At 38.0% G+C, this 21,822-nt stretch overlaps 1 protein-coding gene across 14 annotated transcripts in view; it reads right to left on the reverse strand.

Annotated features, from left to right (window-relative positions):
• LOC136825475 (ras-specific guanine nucleotide-releasing factor RalGPS1-like) overlaps positions 1-21,822 on the reverse strand; it is a 195,931-nt gene that overhangs the window by 163,781 nt on the left and 10,328 nt on the right. For all 14 annotated transcript variants that reach the window (XM_067081994.1, XM_067081996.1, XM_067081992.1 and 11 more), the window contains exon 2: positions 4,696-4,741. The gene's annotated coding sequence lies outside the window, so the exon portion shown is untranslated. The remainder of the gene's footprint in view (positions 1-4,695; positions 4,742-21,822) is intronic.

The raw sequence follows: 21,822 nt of genomic DNA on the forward strand, positions 1-21,822 counted from the left end.
AAGAGTCCATGTTTCCCACACGGTAAACATTACCTAACAACAAAAACATCGTCTCATTTCACACCGAGTGTAACGAGCATCCAAGTCAAACTGTCACATCACACGGCCAACATGTCCGATACCATCGCTGTCATGTTACAGTTTATACACAGAAGGACCCTCTGTGAGTACTCAAGACAGCAAGAATTAAGTGTGTTGTTACTAATAATAATACTACTACAATTCGTAGTTTTCGTTGTAGTGGTAATAGTAGTAGTAGTAGTAGTAAAAGTAGTAAATATAAAGGCGTAGATGACCCTATAATAGTTGTTCCGACGCCAGATTGCGTAAATCAATAAAAACAGAATAAGATGCAGCATTAAGGAACATTACTGATTAATGATGTTCCTTAATGCTACATCGTATCCTGTAATGGTTGAGGTTTGCATAAACATTACGCTTCTAAAAAACGATAAAATATTCCCCATTCTTCTGCTACAGCCACCGGAGTTACGCACTTCATGGGAGCGTCAGTCACTCCCGCATCCGTCCCAGGAAGGAGAGGTATTACGCCAGAATCACCTCCCCATGAAGGATTACATACACCTGCCCATTTCTGAAAGAAAGAAGGGTGTGTGGGGGAGGGAAGAGTATAGGGACAGTTGAGGGGGGGGGACTGAGTATATGCTCTGCTGACTTCAGACAACTTTCTCCCTCTGCCCGGTAATTGCAGAGGATTACGCCCGTGACAAAACCCGGGCCCAAAAGGGCGGCCTTCGGAGGGGAAATCAAAGCTAGTCGTATCTAACAATCTCGGGCGAGACGCATCGCTGCGCTTCTGACGATGATGAGGGTACATCGGTCTTCGCGCGTTCACCGCCTGCGTTGATGAGTGAACGTGGCTGCGTGTGGGCAGACAGCACCCACATTATTCATGAAGTAGACTCAAGAAATAAACAAGTTAAAAAATGCGCCGAAGTTTCGTCGCAGCAATCAAGTTTTCTGTACACCGTATAAAGCTGTATGAAACTCTCAGCCACGGCTCATGAAACTCTCAGCTGCGGCCCATGAAACTTTCAGCCAAGTCCCGGTGGTGGCCTGTGTAGTTGGCACATATAGCGATGCCATACACACGATCATGGCTAACTTTAACCTTAGATAAAATATAAGCTACTGAGGCTAGAGGAATGAAATTTGCTATGTTTGATGATTGGAGGGTGGATGATCAACATACCAATTTGCAGCCCTCTAATCACAGTAGTTTTTAAGATCTGGGGGTGGACGGACAGACAAAAAGCCATCTCACTAGTTTTCTTTTACAGAAAACTAAAAAGTAGTGAGACCTTAGATACTTATAAGGAGACGCTATACAGACACATCAACCCAAAACAGTGAAAACACAAGCGAACAAGTATTTCAAAAGAACTATGAATTATAACTGACAAATCAAAGGGCCACACCTGTGGTTTGATAGGTGGACCATGATAATGAAGAGTTCAAAATATGTGGCAGAAATTGAAAAATGTCAATTCATAATATATAAATATATATATATATATATATATATATATATATATATATATGTGTGTGTGTGTGTGTGTGTGTGTGTGTGTGTGTGTGTGTGTGTGTGTGTTTTTGGAAGAAGATAGGCTTAAGCAGCGACGCCATTACTCTGGAATTTTTCACCGAGCGACTTTTGGCCGTATTAATCTTTCCTAGGAAAGGGACGCCTGTACAATTTTTTTTATCCTATATGCGCCACTAAACAGCTATTTAATACAATCACACTCGCTCTAGGCAGCCTGTATACGTATACTGGAAAATCCGGAAACGTTTTTAATGAAATTTAAACCCCATTACATACACAAACTATTTTTACTAAAATTAAACAATATTTAAAATCTTATAAAACCATAAAAGCATTAGTTAAGTTTCACTTAAATGTATATATAACGAAGTCATTCATGGATACTAGATATGTTCATGCACTTTTACATGAAAACTCAAAATTGTTATTGAAAATGTACATAACAGCTTAACGTTTCTCCACGAAGTTCAGCACAAAGGAATACAAAGCATTTTCCCACCGCGATTTCTTCGGGTAAATTACATTACTCGCCGCAAAGAAAACTGAGACACTTCATCACAACAACGTAGTAAACTTATTATATTCTTTAAAATAGTATAATATTAACATCAACAATGCTTAATATCAAATAAGCTCTGACTTCCGTATTTTTTCTTGACTGTAATTGCCTACGTTACTTGTAGTCATGGATATAAAAATTATTGCCAGCATTAGTAACAACCTTATTCTTGCAAGTGTCTTTCTTGTAGACTACTCCATACCACACCTTTATTTCTAAGAATAACGACAAAAATAGCGATTAGTAATCAACAACGATAGGCACATCCGGAGCTACCACTGATAATTATTATTATTATTATTATTATTATTATTATTATTATTATTATTATTAACGATCTGGTGAAAAACAGTTTGTGTAATAAAACACTGACAAGGAACACCGTCCAAGTGTCCAAAAGATTTTGCTTTTGTATTTTAAATAATAATAGACTTTATTATTATTATTTTATTATTATTATTAAGGAGGATAAAACAACAACGCACCCCTGACGGCTGATACGTCAAACCAAGCAGACAACGCCATCGGAACAAGAAACCAAAACCACATTTCGAAACCACCGAGTCACGTGACTCACACGATCTGGATGCGCAAACCGCCACCGCAAGGGAAAAGTCGGGTCTCCTCAGGTGGAAACGCCAAAATGTCAACTACGCACTTTCTCGCGTATCGCACACGAGACGAGACGGAGTATTCTAACTGTAAAAACTACAATATTGTTGTTTTTGTTTCTATCATCAAATTAATAGTATTCTTGTTTCAATGGTATATTTGTATATGACTCGAAAGTGGCGTGGCTAACCTCTTTGAATTGAAAGCATTACTGTGCTCAAATTAACTTATCCGGCAGTATTACGCTACCATAAAATATTGAATGCGATCATATACAGCAGCTGAATAAAGAAAATGAGGAACTATTTTATTGCTGATTATTTATATATATATATATATATATATATATATATATATATATATATATATATATATATATATATATATATATATATATATATATGACAAAATGCCGTGTGCACACATGGCACAGGTTAGGGGCAGTTAATTGCATTATAAACTTGCCATCGTCCAAACTAGGGACGGTCTCTAAAAACTGTCCCATTTGTAAGTATTTCACTTTGTTTTTATATACAGCCCTCCGCAGAGATAACTGCCTCTCTGGCGGGCCCTTGTAAGTTTTCAAAATGAGGTGCTTCTTATATTTTATAATTGTCTTTCAGTGTTTTCTCGTCAGTATCCTGCAGAACAGGAGTCTAGTTCTTTTGTAAATATGCTTTCTTCTCGTATTAACTTACATAGAAGTAGGTAGAATGAAGGTATCTTCGATGGTCTGGGAAGAGTGTAAGTGTGAAAGATGAAATTCTATAAAAATATTTTAGGTTACGATCTGACCTTACACTATACAAGCGAACCTGAAAACAAATACAGACGCACCCGACCTGGGTAGCAAAATAATTGAATCATTCGGTGTAAGGGGTTAATCCAAAATGTTTTTAGAATTTTCCAGCACGTGCGTGCGACAGCCTCACTAACTCAATCATGAACCTGTCACACTTCAATCACATGCCCCACCAGCTTTGACGCTCCGTTTACTGAAGATAATACTGCTCATTGCGAAAAAAAAAAATGTCATTAACTTCGACAAGGCACTGTCTGAAATGTTATATAACAACCACAATATTATTTAGTTAAGGTGGCTTTTGCTGTGGACTAGTTTAATAGCTCGCTCTCTCTCTCTCTCTCTCTCTCTCTCTCTCTCTCTCTCTCTCTCTCTCTCTCTCTCTTCTCTCTCACTCTCTCTCTTTTCCTGTCACTTCTGTTTCGAATTAGATTCCATCTATTTATTCCGTGCTTTTGTATTAAAAATATTTCTATGTCTAAACCTCCCACACGAAAATTCTCTCTCTCTCTCTCTCTCTCTCTCTCTCTCCATTTTGTTTCAATTAGATTCCATCTAATTTCGCTTTTTGTATTAAAATTATCTCTGCATCTGAATCTTTCACACTAAAATTCTCTCTCTCTCTCTCTCTCTCTCTCTCTCTCTCTCTCTCTCTCTCTCTCATGAAGCAGAGATAAACGCCCTCAGCTCACACAATAGGAAACCCGTATTCGATCCCTAAACTGAACAAGGAGACACAAACCAGTGCAGTCCCTAAAATCCAGGACCAAATTTACCTAATTTTTGGTCGACTGCTGTGGGTCGCAAAGAAATATATATATATATATATATATATATATATATATATATATATATATATATATATATATATATATATATATATATATATATATATATATATATATATATATATATATAACTGGACGTAAGTGTTGCATTGCTCAATCAAAAAATATACCATGAAAACATGAGGGCCTTGCAAGCAACCCTCACCCACCTATAAGTGCAACCACTCGAAAGATGCTCTCTCTCTCTCTCTCTCTCTCTCTCTCTCTCTCTCTCTCTCTCTCTCTCTCTCTCTCTCTCAGTTACGCAACCCACGCTTCAGTTCTGAAGCCTGGGCCGGAGCGATTAAACCACTACTTGCGTACTTACCGAGCATGACTGCGGGCGGAGACTATCAGCTGCTAGCCTCACACATCTAAAAATGAGAAGGAAAGGACGGATAAGCAATCGGTTATTTACAGATTATCACTATTTGGGCAAGTAATCAATGGTTATGTCAGTGAGTTAATACTATTAGAAGGAATAACTACTTACATAAGGCTTTTAATGTCTGTTCATAAGGATTTAAACCTTACCATACCTACCTGTAACGAATTTCAACACCTGTAAAGATATTGCACAGAAATGTGTAAAGGCATTTTTTAACCAACTGTAAGACTTTACAAATATCTTATGATTACAAATAAGTATAAAGAAAAAACGTATTTCGAACAGCTGCGTAACATTTTAGAAAACGTGCAATGTTTTTCAACAGTTTGCCCAAGTAAGAGTTTTTTATTATTTTTTATAAGTACGAAGATATGTATGGATACTGATAAATAATAAAAGGTTATTCGAACAAAAATATATGTACTTTTTGTGAGGGTCCTCTAACATCATGGTAAAGGTTTTAGGTATTCAAGAAGGAAATAAAATTCAGTAACCTGAAACCAACACAAGAATGATCAATGAATAAAGGAACACGAAACATATACACAAATAAAACCGAACAATGATGCCGCCCAAACGTCAAGAAAATAAAATAAAAATAAGACAAAAAGTCTAAAATAGGTCCAACAAAACAGAGGTTACCAGGATATATAAGCCCCCCCAAAAAAAGAAAACCTTAGCAACTGTATAAAAAGAAAATGCAGGAAAAATAGATAGACACTAGGCACAAATCCTTTACCGTGTGCAGAGTGTTCTTCTGCACACGGGAAAAGGATTTATCAACGAGACCTGACTGTCAATAGCATGTCTCCGGTTAGACTGCTCAATAGTGGCTACATGAACTGCAATTCTTGCATATTCTGAGGATGGTTTTAACTTTCTCTAACCTTGACCTTTAAATGTTAAACGTGGTGAAGTATACTAGCAGTGAACTGCCGTTTAAATTTACCGATAATAAGAAACGAACACCACAAATACATAGCCGGCCATACAAAACATTTTAACCTTTGAAAGCTCTCGACTTTGACCTTTGACAGATTTCCCCCAAAAAACTAATCTCGAGTAGCTCATTACCCCACCATAGTCTGCTTACGGTCTCTGGCAATATAATACTAACACAAATTTAGACATACAAACGTACAGACACGAATGTCAAAATCATCCTTCAAGTCTTGTGCGGGGTCCAAAAAAGGTCTACAAACGAGCTAACCTTTGCTAATGCTCGTACGAACGCGGCTAGGCCTTTTGAGCCTGACAACGCAGTGCAAGCTTCCGAAGAAAACTTATGGTCATTACTTCCGACTAGGCCTAAGACAAAACAAGTTCCTAGACCTCCAAGATAATCTCCCTTGACTCTTGTTCTAACCGACTGACCCACTCGATTCCCAGAAGGGAGGCGGCTCTTTTCAACTCTCGAGGCTCCCGAGAACTTTTTAGATGCGGACATTCTTGAAGCAACTCCTGAGCTGGATAAGGTTTAAGACTAAACAGAGAGAGAGAGAGAGAGAGAGAGAGAGAGAGAGAGAGAGAGAGAGAGAGAGAGAGAGAGAGAGAGCATCATCAATATTTTTGCCAATGGTTTCCCCAACGCCTTCCACTTTCAATAACATGTTGGTGTATTTATTGACATAGTACTAACAACCATGTCTTCGCTTCCTCTCTCTCTCTCTCTCTCTCCCACGAATGAGTGTAGGCCAAGAGCAGTACTATAGCACTATGATGACCAGGAGAGAGAGAGAGAGAGAGAGAGAGAGAGAGAGAGAGAGAGAGAGAGAGAGAGAGAGAGAGATACTACTGGAAGGTTAATTATTGTAAGCTGATATTAAATTCTCTCTCTCTCTCTCTCTCTCTCTCTCTCTCTGAGAAGGTAACATTTTAACATATTACCCCCTAATCTCGCATTTTATATCTTGGGTACACATCCCCTTTCAGAGATTAGGCCTAATAATCAACACAATGTTGCAAAACCCACAACGAATTTTCATAATTCCATATATAAGTAGCCAGGAAGTTCACTCTTGTGATCAGCAATACAATTTGGTACCAACCTTCATAAACTCCTCTACTTTCTTTATCTACACTTATTATTAAACTGCTGCTTTTAAAATTCATATAACTGCATTTCACGAAAACTTATTTATCCCAATTACTACTAATTTGCCGCAATGCTTCAAATATACACTGTCTACACCTTTGAGGAAATGGTTGCGAAAAATTACAACAAGATAGATTCTTCCACCAAAGAAAATTCTATATAAATTTAAAAGATAAAAAGTGGATTTTCCTTTGTAATACTTCCTTACGGGTGAAGAATTTCTCTCGACACAGCTGGATTGAATTCAACTTTAAAACTGTAAAGGTTTGTTTTGTATCAGCCAAATATAACTTTCTCCTCCTTGGAAAAAAAAAATACCCCGAAACCTGGGAAAAACTCTAAATTTCTCGAGGTGAAAAAACGAAGAAAAACAATTTTCCATAAAAATGCAAATCCCACAATTTCCATTTTCCCTTCCGGGTTTATTTCTTTCCCCCTCCTTTTCACTCCTCGCCTCCAAGGGACTCCAAAGAAAGAAAGAAAGAAAGAAAAAAAAACTAATTCCATCTGCCACGTCCGTCTCGGGAATAATGAAGTTACAAATAAACCTTCCAGTCAGGACTAATCCCGGTGGAAAACAGCGCCCGATGGAAAATAGCATCCACCCCCTACCCCCATACCTCTCCCCCATCCCTATCCCTTCCCCTGGAAAATGGAAAGTCTGGGAACTCGATGTATTCAAAAGGAGTTGATGAATCTTGATGTCTGGAAACTGATTTATGCGACACACTCGCTCCAAGGCAAAGAACTCCAGCTCAGAAGAAATTTATGAGAGGGTAAAAATGATCAATGATGGTCAACGGCGATAAAAGTAAATGAGAGAGAGAGAGAGAGAGAGAGAGAGAGAGAGAGAGAGAGAGAGAGAGAGAGACATGTAACTGCCGTTATACCATACATGTTAAATTATTTGTTCTACACGGAAATTCGATTATATATACATACCATAAACTTTCTCTTGCTTCATTCATAGGGTTTCACATCATGAACTATGCTTTCATTACGTCAGAACAGACACACACACACAGCTTGGCCTCTAGAGAAACTCCTGCTCTCCACCTACTAAAACTTTGTCGTCACCTCAACTCTGTCTACCAAGACCGTTCCAATTCTACACAAAACACAAAAGCTGCTTTGATTAGAACGGGGACAATTCACAGAAAAAGACAGATCAGTTTTTGTTGCATTTGATAATCTTTTGAAGAAAAAATTCCAGGCTCATAACCTTACATACAAGATGTATTTATGGCACATCAGCCCTCCAATATATTAAACAAGTAAAAAATGCGCCGAAGTTTCTTCGGCGCAATCGAGTTTTCTGTACAGTGTATAGGCTAATGCTATATGAAACACTCAACCGCGGCCACAGCCCGGTGGTGACCTGTCTTGTTAGCACCTATAGTGGTGCCAGACGCACGATCATGGCTAACTTTAACCTTCAATAAAATAACAACTACTGTGGGTAGAGAGCTGCAATTTAGTGTGTCTGATGATAGAAGGGTGGACGGTCAACATACCAATTTGTAGCCCTCTAGTCTCAGTAGTTTTTAAGATCTGAGGGCGGACCGACAGATAAAAAGCCATCTCAATAGTTTTCTTTCACAGAAAACTAAAACACAAGAACATCTTCAAGAGCAACCGCCAGCCAATTCCACACGTGGAATTTAGAATCAAGCCCTGCGATGAACTTGTACCTTGAACAAGGACCTCCTTTGAGAGACGAGGTTTACCGAAAAAACCGAGTACAGAAAACCTCTTCCTCCTCCTCCTCCTCCTCCTCCTCGGTAGGATTCCTAACAGAGAGAGAGAGAGAGAGAGAGAGAGAGAGAGAGAGAGAGAGAGAGAGAGAGAGAGAGAGCTATTTTGGAGCTTTTCCTTGAAATCTAAATCACTGAGATGGTGACTGATTACCTCAATTGGCTTCTGGCTGGTGATGCGATTACATGGAAATGGAATTACAAAAGATGCCTGGAAAGGGGAAGGGGGAGGGAGAGAGAGAGAGAGAGAGAGAGGAGCCCAGTCATCAAAGTGTTAATCACATCAGTCGACAACCCCTGCATGAAATTTATCGGAGAAAAAGTTAAAAGAAAATTAAGAGGGAATCATGATGAGAAACTGGCTTAAAAAATCCGATGTCTAACATTTTGCGTAAAATATTTTTATATCAGTAAAAAGTACATATTATAGTGACATCTTATGAAAACTACATCAGATTGACCTCTGAAATTAACTATCTTGGACTAGAAAGTATATCCAATATTTGTTACGCGAGCATCTAAAGACAATTCAACTACGGCAAAGGAAAGTTGTATCCTTGACAACTAGTGATCAATAACTTATATATTCTATCCTACGCAAATACTATAAATGTATAATAAATAATATATATATATATATATATATATATATATATATATATATATATATATATATATATTATATATATATATATATATATATATATATATATATATATATATATATATATATATATATATATATATATATATATATATATATATATATATGTATATATATAATGTATATAGTTAACGACTTAGCTAGAACTCTCTAGGTCTTTTCTGGAAGCCTTGCACGAGGATGCGAATGCTTTTCCTATTCCTAGCCAGGGTATAGCTAATCGATCTTCCTTAAATGTCAAGGGATGAACTTTGGCGATAAATAAACTGGCGCGAAATGTTCCGGAGAGAGAGAGAGAGAGAGAGAGAGAGAGAGAGAGAGAGAGAGAGAGAGAGAGAGAGAGAGAGAGAGAGAGAGATTAATCTACCTTCGTCTTCCCTTTAATTTAATGACACTGTAAAGGAGTGGTATCATCATGATAGGTTAATAAACGTATGTTGGGGGGTGGGGAGGGGTATAAGTGAATTGTAGCTAAAGTATGTAAGAGTTTGTAGATCTCTCTCTCTCTCTCTCTCTCTCTCTCTCTCTCTCTCTCTCTCTCTCTGACCTTTCGTGTCCGAGCACAAAATTTTAAATTCAATCGCGTACAAAAATATTCTCATAATTCGTTCACCTTTGACATTCTAAAGGTAATTTCGCATACCTGTAAATAAATATTAATCTCTCTCTCTCTCTCTCTCTCTCTCTCTCTCTCTCTCTCTCTCTCTCTCTCTCTCTCTCTCTCTCTCTCAAATGCAGGAGCAAACACCCACATTAGGCTCAGGGATATAATTCCCAAAGCAGCTTTCATGGAAGGCATTTGCACCGGTTCTCCACATCAACTCCTACATCTCAGCCGTACAAAAACTATATGAAATATGAGAAATGACAAAGGTGAGAGAGAGAGAGAGAGAGAGAGAGAGAGAGAGAGAGAGAGAGAGAGAGAGAGAGAGAGAGAGAGAGAGAATTTTTCACACTGGTCTAAAAATCCATTGTGTCTCGAGTTCCTGCGTGCTACTCATTTCAGTGAGCGTCCGGGTGGCAGGGTTCTGTATGACACATTGTTCAGTACATTTTGTACCTCGCCATCTTTACCCCTAAAAAAAAAAAAAAAAAAAATCCCCTAGCATCAGTGTTTTGTAAGGGCACGTTAACTCCCGATAATGATGCCCTCGACCTCACATACTTCTGCCATAAGGTTGGCACCCAGTAGAAACGCTAGGTAATATCTTTGGTTAGAACACATACACTACATACACACACATACATAAATATTGTGCATATACTACGTTTAATCCTTAACTTAATTAAACTTAAGAGTAAAAGCCTTTCTGAAATAAGACCCACAAAGAACACAATTATTGGCGATCTTTAGCTCATCCAAAAACTCCATTGTAAGTTCACCCACTGTACATATCTTCCGAGATGACCTTGCAAATGGCGAAAAAAAGGGTAGACTATTTGCAAAAAAAAGGGTAGACTTCCTATCAGACGTCGACAGTGGGTATATAGAGTGGATGACTGACAAAAACGACTGGTGTTCATTTGATATCTCCTAGTAGGATGCAGTTAGATGCAAATAACACTGATTATTTGCATAGCCGTCGCCAACGCCCAGCAAAGTATAGGGCCTTTGCAAAATTCCGCCACTCACGCCTCTTCTGTGTTATCGCTTGAACAGATCTTCACTCATCGCAACTCTACCGTGTCATTTTTTCTTCAAGTAACCCAACACGGACAAAATGTCGTAAAATTCTTTACCTGCATTTAAACCTGCGACTAATGTCCGATCGTCCGCTTCGGGGATCGAACGTGGGTTGCTAGGGATCAAGCCCAGAGTGGTTCATTGCGCCATGGAGACATGAGAGGAGAGAGACTGGTATTATTCAAGTGACACTCGAAGGCCCACTGACAATATTCCGCTTAGAGACATCACATTCAATAAGGAGTTCAATCTATCTATCTAAAGACATTGCTTGGATTTTATACATGAAAAGAACATAAAAAAAGTGATTCAAAAATGGTTTGGGGAAAAAAAGGGCAACCCTGAGGAGAGTGTGCAGCTTTCGTCGGCTCCGAATATGCAAAAAATAAAGTAAAATAAAATAAAGGATAGAGAGCACAGACTTCCGTTCAGTCAACCTCACCCAAGGGTCCAGTGACATGACACCAGCTCTAAATAAAACGCAGCCTTTACACCAGATATTTCAAAATGAAAACAAGAGGCCTGACTGCTGGTCAAAAAGAAATAAATGCTGAAAACTGCTTATCAACCCCGTCAGTTCTAAAGGAACAACAACTATCACCGAGTGATGAACAACTTTCAATCGAGGATCAAGTTAGCAATTCTTGTTTTCAAAACAATAAAATAAGGCTAATAACAAAACTGTGTATAGTGCTGGAATAATACTCGATATTCCTTATCACAAATTTTGCAGGTAACAGTAGTAGTAGTAGTAGTAGTAGTAGTAGTAGTAGTAGTAGTAGTAGTAGTAATTAAAACAGTGCCAAAGAAACAAGAGGAACATCATCATAATGCTCTGGTGTATAATAGAAACGACAGACTCGTACACTTTACGGCCCCCAAAAGCATACTCGACCTCCACTTCATGACGAGAGCAGGCACTCTTGATGAGAATGACATCATCCAACATTAATGATGTGCTCTCTCTCTCTCTCTCTCTCTCTCTCTCTCTCTCTCTCTCTCTCTCTCTCTCTCTCTCTCTCTCTGTAACTGGATTAACTCACATCTCAAACGCAAAACACTAATGAAAAATCCGGCTGTTTGCTTGTCATACAAGTCCGGAGGAATCTAAAACAAGTGTCAGCAACCAAGATTAAAAAATAAAGCCTTTCTTCGGCGCAATGTTGTTGGCATGAAACTTTCAGTACGGCCCGGTGGTAGCCAGACCAGACGCACGATCATGTCTAACTTTAACCTTTAATAAAATGACAACTACTGAGGCTGGAGGGCTGCAATTTGGTATGTTGGATGATTGGAGGGTGGATGATCAACATTCCAATTTGCAGGCGTCTAGCCTTAGTAGTTTTAAAGATCTGAGGGCGGATAGAAAATTTGCAAACGGACACACAAATAGCCATCTCAATAGTTTTCTTTTACAGAAAACTAAAAATGCATGAATACACACTGGTTTGACAGACTGTCAGGCACGACGGCACACTTGCGCGCACATGCGCACTCACTGATCGTGAAGGCTCACATGAATACCTAATTTATTAATTTTCTCCAATTTTGTCAAATTAACAGGCATTATGTCACTGGTGACGAAGGATCGCTATACCCACTCACACCAATAATACAGATGATGCCTTATCAACTCCAACCTCACTCACACAAATAGAGATGTTTCATCCCCTTGAATTCAAAAGATATAGCAACAAAAGTGGGCGTTGCTTTCAACACGTTTTCAGACGCCAGCCTGAAGTGGATCCACTTGATTGCAAGGCCGGCCCTGTCGTCAGAGGAAAGTATCCCATTATACGGTCAGAATAAGAAATTATAAATATTAATGTTTCTCCCGATAAATATAATATGGCCAGGATGTGCTAAGAATTGAATTGGATATAGAATTTAGGTCAAAGGCCAAGAACTGGGACCTTTTTCCCATAATATGACATATCCAGCATGTGCTAGAATAGAAGATATACAATTTAGGCCCAAGGCCACTCGCTGGGACCTATAAGGTCATTCAGCGCTGAAAGGAAAATTGAATGAAAGGTTACAAAGGTGTAACAGGAGGAAAACCGCGCAGCTGCGCAATGAAACAATTATTAAACAAGGAAGGAAAGTAAGGAGGGGGAACTAATATGAGTGGAGGTACAGTAAAAGCTATGAAAGGGGTTGCAGCTAGAGGCCGAAGGGACGCCGCCAAGAAATGCCTACAGTGCACCGCGTGAGGGGCACTGACGGCACCACCCCCCTACGGGCCCAGGATGTGCTACGACCTAAAGAAGAATTGACGACAAACAGCGGGTGATGCAACGGCGATAGGAGTTCCATTCACATGTTTTTAGTATTGTAATTCATAACAATGATAATAATATCCCCAAACTACAACTGTCATCAAAACCAAAGGATATCATTAGCCAGAAAACTCTCCAGTAACCATACACTTTCTCTCTCGCAGAGACGCCATGTCACTTTCTACTTATCATACCATTGTTTATTGACGAGTTTGATATCAAGGGAAAAAAAAATCTGTAACCTAATATAACCAGTTTGAAATGAGAGGCTTCGATACTTTCTCCATCGTAGATTCACGTCATACTCTTCTTGAATTACTAGTGTGGTTCCACAATGTATCGTAACTAATGAATGAAAACAGTCACCAGTTCTTCTAAGACTTTTTATACAGTTGGTAATGCACTTTACAAATCATATGTTTGATGCTGCAACACTCTCTGGGTAATTAGTTGAGACCAAGATAAGATTACTCTGATGAATCATCTCTGAGTTGCAATAGAAACAAAGTTTGCTCTGTAAATATGCTCATAATATGAATTCATAGTAAATTAGCAGTTATAAAAAAATTATTCCCAAGAATTCAGTAAATTCAATATGAATTAATTTCGACATTAAAAATTCAATAACGAACAAAGCTGTAACAGTGATCTTCAGAAGTTACGAGTGCATTTACGTGTCAAATCCCAATTACGTGACAATAATCACAAAGATTTGTGTATATTCTTCAATGGGAATTTCTGACGGGAAGAAATTTTAGGAAGATACGTGCCGTGCATCATTAAAACAAGGATGATGATGATGATGATCTTATGCCCAGATTTAATTCCATTCCTCACGGAATCAACTTGCCTTCGATGGTATTAGCATTAATCTACGGTATCTTTACCTAGCTAACAATCCCACTGCTTCTCAGCTGTCACGAGCCTAACCAAACAGATTTCTCGACATATCATCTCTATTGGTAGCCCATATCAATTACTCACCTGCCGCCATGTCAACAAATACCACTACCTACTCGGAGTCTTATCTGGTAACCTGACTCTGTTTTCGGGACACTTATCAGTTTCATCTTTGACAAGTAGTAGTCTGAGCCGCCTCAGATAGCGCTTTATCAGGATGTTTTCATTTGAGGAAGTTTTATCTACCTACTGCGATTAAACCTGTATGAAAGTGCATACATAAGCAAGATTCACACAACAGGTAAGTCTGATATGACCAGTCTATACCAATATCTTATTCTTCTTGCATTTTAATACATTTTTATCTGTTTATTACTATTTTTTCTTTTTAATAAATGAGATCTCTTCTTTCTGTATTTCCCTTTACAGTACTTCCTAATGAACACCATATTCTTTGGAAGCTTGAATTTCAAGTCTATGGCACCTGTGGGCTTGTTCCATATGAATATGGTTCACCTTCTGAATAATAATAATAATAATAATAATAATAATAATAATAATAATAATAATAATAATAATAGTACGAACCACTTCACTGATCTCTGAACAAGCAACAGAATCTAATCCCCTCCTACCCGCAAAGAAACTGTTTACACCAAGCTGACAAACAAGCGCATACCACAATAGCATATAATTCACTTGACATATGCCATAACATTTCAACTCTCCTTATGAAACACGAAAATGAAAATCTACATTAGCAACACTGAAACAGCAATACTGCAATATTTCTATCAGACATGGGTCTGTCTGTCAAGATCCATGAACTTTGCAGATACCAGTCAAGTATTGAACGCCTTGTGACAACTATATACTGGTCTCCTTTGATCTTGCTCCAGGGATGCACGACAAAAGGGGTTTGGATGAATAGAACAGAATATAGAATTCGGGCAAAAGGCCAAGCGCTGGGACCTATGAGGTCATTCAGCGCTGAAACGGAAACTTACAGTAAAAAGGTTTGAAAGGTGTAACAGGAGGAAAACCTCGCAGTTGCACTATGAATCAATTGTTAGAAGGTGGAAAGTACGACTGAAGAAATAGAATATGAACGGAAGTACGGTAAAAGGAGTGAAAGGTGTTGCAGCTAGGGGCCGAAGGGACGCTGCGAAGAACCTGAAGTAATGCCTACAGTGCAACGCGTGAGGCGCACGGACGGCAACATCCTCCTAAGGGAAAGGTTTGGATGAAGAACAATATCGATGGAGCCATTCCGGTCAGGTCAGGGTGCACGAAAAAAAAAAAAAAAAAGTTTTGGTGATGAGTAGTGGCGATGTTGAAAGGTTTGGGGAAGGGTGGGGGTGGGGGATTTGGGAGACCCTAGCACTCAGAACTCTTCCAAGAGCATGACGTCAAAGATGGTTTACGAGGCTGTAGACTCTGGTGGGCAATCCCGTTAAACAAGGCAGATGAGACGGGCAAATATCCAATGACCAACGTTATGTGTGGACTTAATAAGATTCGAAGGGTAGTAAGGACTGGGCACACCGACTTAATCAAGAATTCTCATACTGACGAAGAACGTCACTCACACACTCTCTCTCTCTCTCTCTCTCTCTCTCTCTCTCTCTCTCTCTCTCGGAACCTATAAAAATAAATCCATCATAGATTCTCTGTCTCGGAACAGCAATCATCAAAAAACAGGGGAAAAATTCCATCATCACCTAAAAACAGGGGAAGAAATTCTCGTCATCACCAAAAACAGGGGAAGAGATTCAATCATCACCTAAAAACAGGGGAAGAAATTAGGGAACATCATCACCTAAAAACAGGGGAAGAAATTCGGAACATCATCACCTAAAAACAGGGGAAGAAATTCAGGAACATCATCACCTAAAAACAGGGGAAGATTCAAAGAGATTCAGGAACATCATCACCTAAAAACAGGGGAAGAAATTCGGGAACATCATCACCTAAAAACAGGGGAAGAGATTCGGGAACATCATCACCTAAAAACAGGGGAAGAAATTAGGGAACATCATCACCTAAAAACAGGGGAAGAAATTCGGGAACATCATCACCTAAAAACAGGGGAAGAAATTCGGGATCATCATCACCTAAAAGCAGGGGAAGAAATTCGGGAACATCATCACCTAAAAACGGGAAGAAATTCGGGAATAACATCACCTAAAAACAGGGGAAGAAATTCGGGAACATCATCACCTAAAAACAGGGGAAGAAATTCGGGAACATTCAAGCCAAAATTAAACTGCAATAAAACTTTAGCAATGTGATCTTATGAAGTAAATAACTCTTGAGCAGTCTAAATGCTTGGTGGAAAATATAAAACTGAAATTGTCCCAGGAAAAGCGAAGGAGAGAATGCCTTTTTCCAAGTACTTAATAAAATAACTGCTCCCGAATGCCTTCAACTAAGTACCTATAAAAGATAATGATATCTCAGTGCCCATAAGAAAATGTATTTACAACTCAGTGCTCATAACTGTATTAACAAATCAGTGCTCTAAACAAAATCTAATTACAACCAGGAGCTCGTAACAATATAACTACGTCATGTTTTATCTTTTATTAAGCTACACTGCCACTGCACGATCCTGATATTTCTCCCCAGTGCAGGCTTACCCCTTTTATAGCATGAACTAAAGCTGAATTAGCGACAGTTGTACCGAGAACAGTATATAAGCAGCGCATGACATTTGGCAGTGAAAAAAAAAAAAAAAAAAAAAAAAAAAAAAAATTGTAATCTAACCAAGTTCCTGTAAATTATGTAAAATTAAAACTAAATTATATTGTGGAAAACTTGCAAAAAAATATCGTAACTATATACATTAGTATATCAAGCATATCCACAGTAAGAACACTGAAATCAATAGCATAACCACTGAAGAAATCCTAAATTAGTGAATCATCACAGAGCCCAGCCAAGAAAATGTTTGGTTCTTAAAACAAACGAACCAGGTCATGACAAATAAGAAAACTGCAACAGGGAAAACAATAAGGACCTTAAAACAACCACACTTTAAATAAACACTATTCGACAAACATGAATTACGACGTAGACACGCGAATGGCGTTATAACTGTAAGCTTTCGTACCAACGACGTACCTAGTTTAAGACGCATTATCTCCGAAAGTACAGGATATCCGCTTTTACAGAGAGACGATGCTCGCTAAATACTGAGGTGTGTGATTCATTTCGGTCATTTTGGGCTGATGTGCCAACTTGCATATACAACAGTTTCCTACGAAACTGGGAACGAGTGTATACTGGACCAACACTACTGTACAGTATTTAAGGCATTATTACTTAGTAGGGACCAAGTGCATCCCAACATAATACTCCCTGCATATTCATGTAAGGATAACTCCGTATACAGTACTTTTTCTTGCTAATGTACACATTTTATATATTAATGTAACTGAAAAAAGTACTGTTTAATGGCCCCAAGCAAGCTAAAATTTCCCTTGATCCTGTTATTGCTTTCCAGGAAGCTTTTTAATCCCCCCCCCAAATGATATTACAATTAAAAAATTCTCGCTGCATTTATGGCATTAAGGATACAATTGACACCTTTCTCACTAAATTACATAGCAACTCTCATTTATAATTAAAATGGTAAAAAAAAATATCGAGTTATTTGTCGAAATTCCAACACAGATTTAATTTTGCATTAAATATTGGCTACGTTTGTCCCGTTAAAAACAATTTTCAAAACTTACACCACAGCAAAATTCATTTTTCAAAACTGGTCCTACTTACAATAAGAGGAACATGAGAAACCGCTACGGCAAGAATTTATATTACTCTAGGTCCTATAATGTTGTGTCAGAGAGAGAGAGAGAGAGAGAGAGAGAGAGAGAGAGAGAGAGAGAGAGAGAGAGAGAAGAACTGCTGATGCTCGCTCCAGTAAGGTGAAGTCATCTGAGAGAGAGAGAGAAGAACTGCTGATGCTCGCTCCAGTAAGGTGAAGTCATCTGAGAGAGAGAGAGAGAGAGAGAGAGAGAGAGAGAGAGAGCACAATCGATCAATCAGGTAAAATAACAAATACCGGCAATAAGTGTTTATCCTTAATAGCTTTCCTTTGTCAATTCCAATCTTTCGCTTATCGGCTTTCTTGTAAATACCCACCATTTAAACCACATGGGCTGTCAACGTACACGACGCAATAAAGGTAATATACTGAAGTTGACATCAACCTAACTGGAGGCACTGGCCGAGTGATGCCGCGTCTGCTCAAGTTTCCTAGGTCCGTGCATTGCTCCCAACTTACAGGCCACCAGTTATTAATGGATACAAGCTTGGGTCAATGAGAGAGCGTGGGGCTAACCATGTAATCCTTATACACTTACTTAGAAATCAAAAGTTGTGCGGTATTGCGTGTATATAGGTGTATATGTATGTATGTATGTATGTATGTATGTATGTATATATATATATATATATATATATATATATATATATATATATATATATATATATATATATATATATATATATATCTTCTTCTTTTTAACATGCTTTTTCCCATTTGTATGGGGTAAGCACGATGCCTTCTTTTGAAGGACTTTGATTTGGCTTTGGGGTAGACCGTAGTCTCGATCGGCTGCCCTGCCTGTCATTGCTTAAGACCCCGGTAGCGTATGTACATGTATTGTACCAGTCACCAGTGCCCTTTCTCCCAGCAGCGAGAAGTTGTTGCGCGGTTAGGTCGACAGTCGAGACGTGCGAGGTGTCTTATGTTTTAGCAGATGTTGGAGTGGCTTTGTTTGTGTGTGTATTAGTCTGCAACACCCATTTGCTTTTAAGCAAACCTATCCGTTGCTTACATACATAAACCCCAGGGTGTCTACACGGATAGCAAAGTGTCCGCCTTTCTGACCGGTCGGCTGCGGATTTGAACCCGTGCCACAGACCTCTATGAAGTCCGAAGCTGCAACACTAACCGATATATATATATATATATATATCGATATATATATATATATATATATATATATATATATATATATATATATATATATATATATATATATATATTATATATATATTATATATTTATATTATATATTTATATATATATATATTTATATATATATATATATATATATTTATATATTTATATATATACATATAGGCTACATGTATATGTGTATACTGCATATGTATAAGTATGTAAAATTTTATTTTTATCATTATTTGTACAGTAGTGGGTTAGCACTAACCTTCCTCTTCCTAGCCTCCAGCCTGCGTAGGCTCGAATCCCACCGATGAAATAAGTGCTATTTCCCAGTTCAGGATTCAAGTCCTTCAGTGGAAAGCGTCTCAATAAAGCAACAGAAAACAGAGAAAGAAGAGGTTAATGTAAAACCCTGATTCGTGATGGGAAGTCATCCAAATCACGAGGAAAATCCGAGTCCTATTTCCCAGCCACCTGAAACACGGCCCTGCATCTTAAATAACTGATAACAAACTTCAAACAGTCAATAATAAAACGTGATGACCATTGGGGATGCCCAGTCACGTAAGAGTGACACGGCACGTTACAAGGTCTTTATTAGAATAGAGGTTAATAAAGCAAATGCCAGTCACGATCGAGTCTTCTGCAAGATTTACCTGCAACATGGAGTGAAAAGATAGTCTTCATTCTCTTAGGAATGTGTGAGCGTTTGTGTGCGCGCGCACGTGTGTGTAAACACGTACAGGGAGTACATACTAAACGTGAGTGTACATACGGACATATTTCTGTTCTAAATACTTTACGACTACGCCAATTAAAGCCACACATAAATATACAAATATCTAGTATGTCATGAAATCGACATTTTAAATATATACAAAGTAAACCGCAATGCAAAGTACTTCTCGTACAGAAGACAGATATAAACCTGAACAATAAAGGTACTTTCAGATACACCTCACTTTCCTGCACTTGAAATCTGCAACCAAGTTGAAGTTTGATGGCAGATGTCACATTTGTAATTCTCTCTCTCTCTCTCTCTCTCTCTCTCTCTCTCTCTCTCTCTCTCTCTCTCTCTCTCTCTCTCATAAAAATTCAATCAAAAGGCAGAACGACACAAAGTCCAAAAAACGTACCATCATCATGAAAGTGACCCGGGAACATTCGAGACAAAAACGCAGCTTCTCTGCGCAACGCTTGTTACTAAGGAGCGACCTTTCACTACGCGGGAAAAACAATACAAAAAAAAAAACGCGCGCGCATGCATAGTTGACAAGCAGATCTGGAGACCACATTCTTCGAGGGAAAACCGGATCTACTAACTGGGAGGACAGGAGAGCGGAATGAGGTGGGAGGGGGTGGGGTAGGGGGAGGATCGACTGACTGATTGATTTAATGTTCTCTGGCGTCATCCCATCTAAGGTCGTTGACGCCGGAAGACGAGGTAATTGAAGCATGACAGATATCAAATAGTATCCATAGGTTAATAGGACAAGTTTTCTGAAGACTGTCCAGTGAAAGTACATAAATATGATAAACATAATCAGTTCCGGTACATTTATTCCTATTTATACAATAACATACAATACATATACAATAATAAATCTGCATAACTGAAGTCTTGAATAACTTCAATAACTACGAATTTCCATGGATACTTTCAATAATACAGACATTAAATAACACTTTTATATACTTCGAAATAAGCGTCAAGTGCTTTAATATATTAAGATATTAAACTAACGAATTCAACAATAACTCTCCCAGTATCTACAACACGAGGAAAAGCACCTAAACCTTTGTTTGGTAAAAATATGAAGGAATCCAATGACCACCTCTGATCAAGTCTCACAAGAATAACTGAGTAGGTCAAAGTCAGAATAAATACTGCAAGACCAGCTTAACACTATGCAAAACGTGAGGATCTCATTGCCAGTAACAGATATCTCTCTCTCTCTCTCTCTCTCTCTCTCTCTCTCTCTCTCTCTCTCTCTCTCTATACATAAAAATTATATAATATGAAGTCTATCGTCGCGCACACACACATATACATGTGTGTGTATAAACTTTCAAATGCATATACGCCTGTTGTTAGAGAGAGAGAGAGAGAGAGAGAGAGAGAGAGAGAGAGAGAGAGAGAGAGAGAGAGAGAGCATCTCTCCTCATAAAAATCCCATTCCAAGTAATTGTCCCCTCCCTGCATAAAGTGTGAACGGTATTTCTTGTTCAATTAATCAGGAATGTGATACTGTATTGACATCATTCGTCATAATGTATTGAGTCTCTCCCTCTCACTCTCTCTCTCTCGAGGAATAACATACACACTCATGCATTTACAAGCATTCTTATATACAGGCAAATATAAACTGTACTGTATTAACATCATTTCTCATAACTATGTATTATGAGTCTCTCTCACTCCTCTCCGTTGACGGATACATTCACACTAAAGCATTTACAAGCATTCTTACAAACGGGGTATATATATATATATATATATATATATATATATATATATATATATATATATATATATATATATAAATATATATATATATATATATATATATATATATATATATATATATATATATATAATATATATATATATATAAATATATATATATATATATATATATATATATATATATATAATATATATATATATAATATATATATATATATATATATAATATATACTGTATATATAAATATA

The sequence above is a fragment of the Macrobrachium rosenbergii genome, chromosome 37 (genome assembly GCF_040412425.1).
Source record: "Macrobrachium rosenbergii isolate ZJJX-2024 chromosome 37, ASM4041242v1, whole genome shotgun sequence".
NCBI lineage: Eukaryota > Metazoa > Arthropoda > Malacostraca > Decapoda > Palaemonidae > Macrobrachium > Macrobrachium rosenbergii.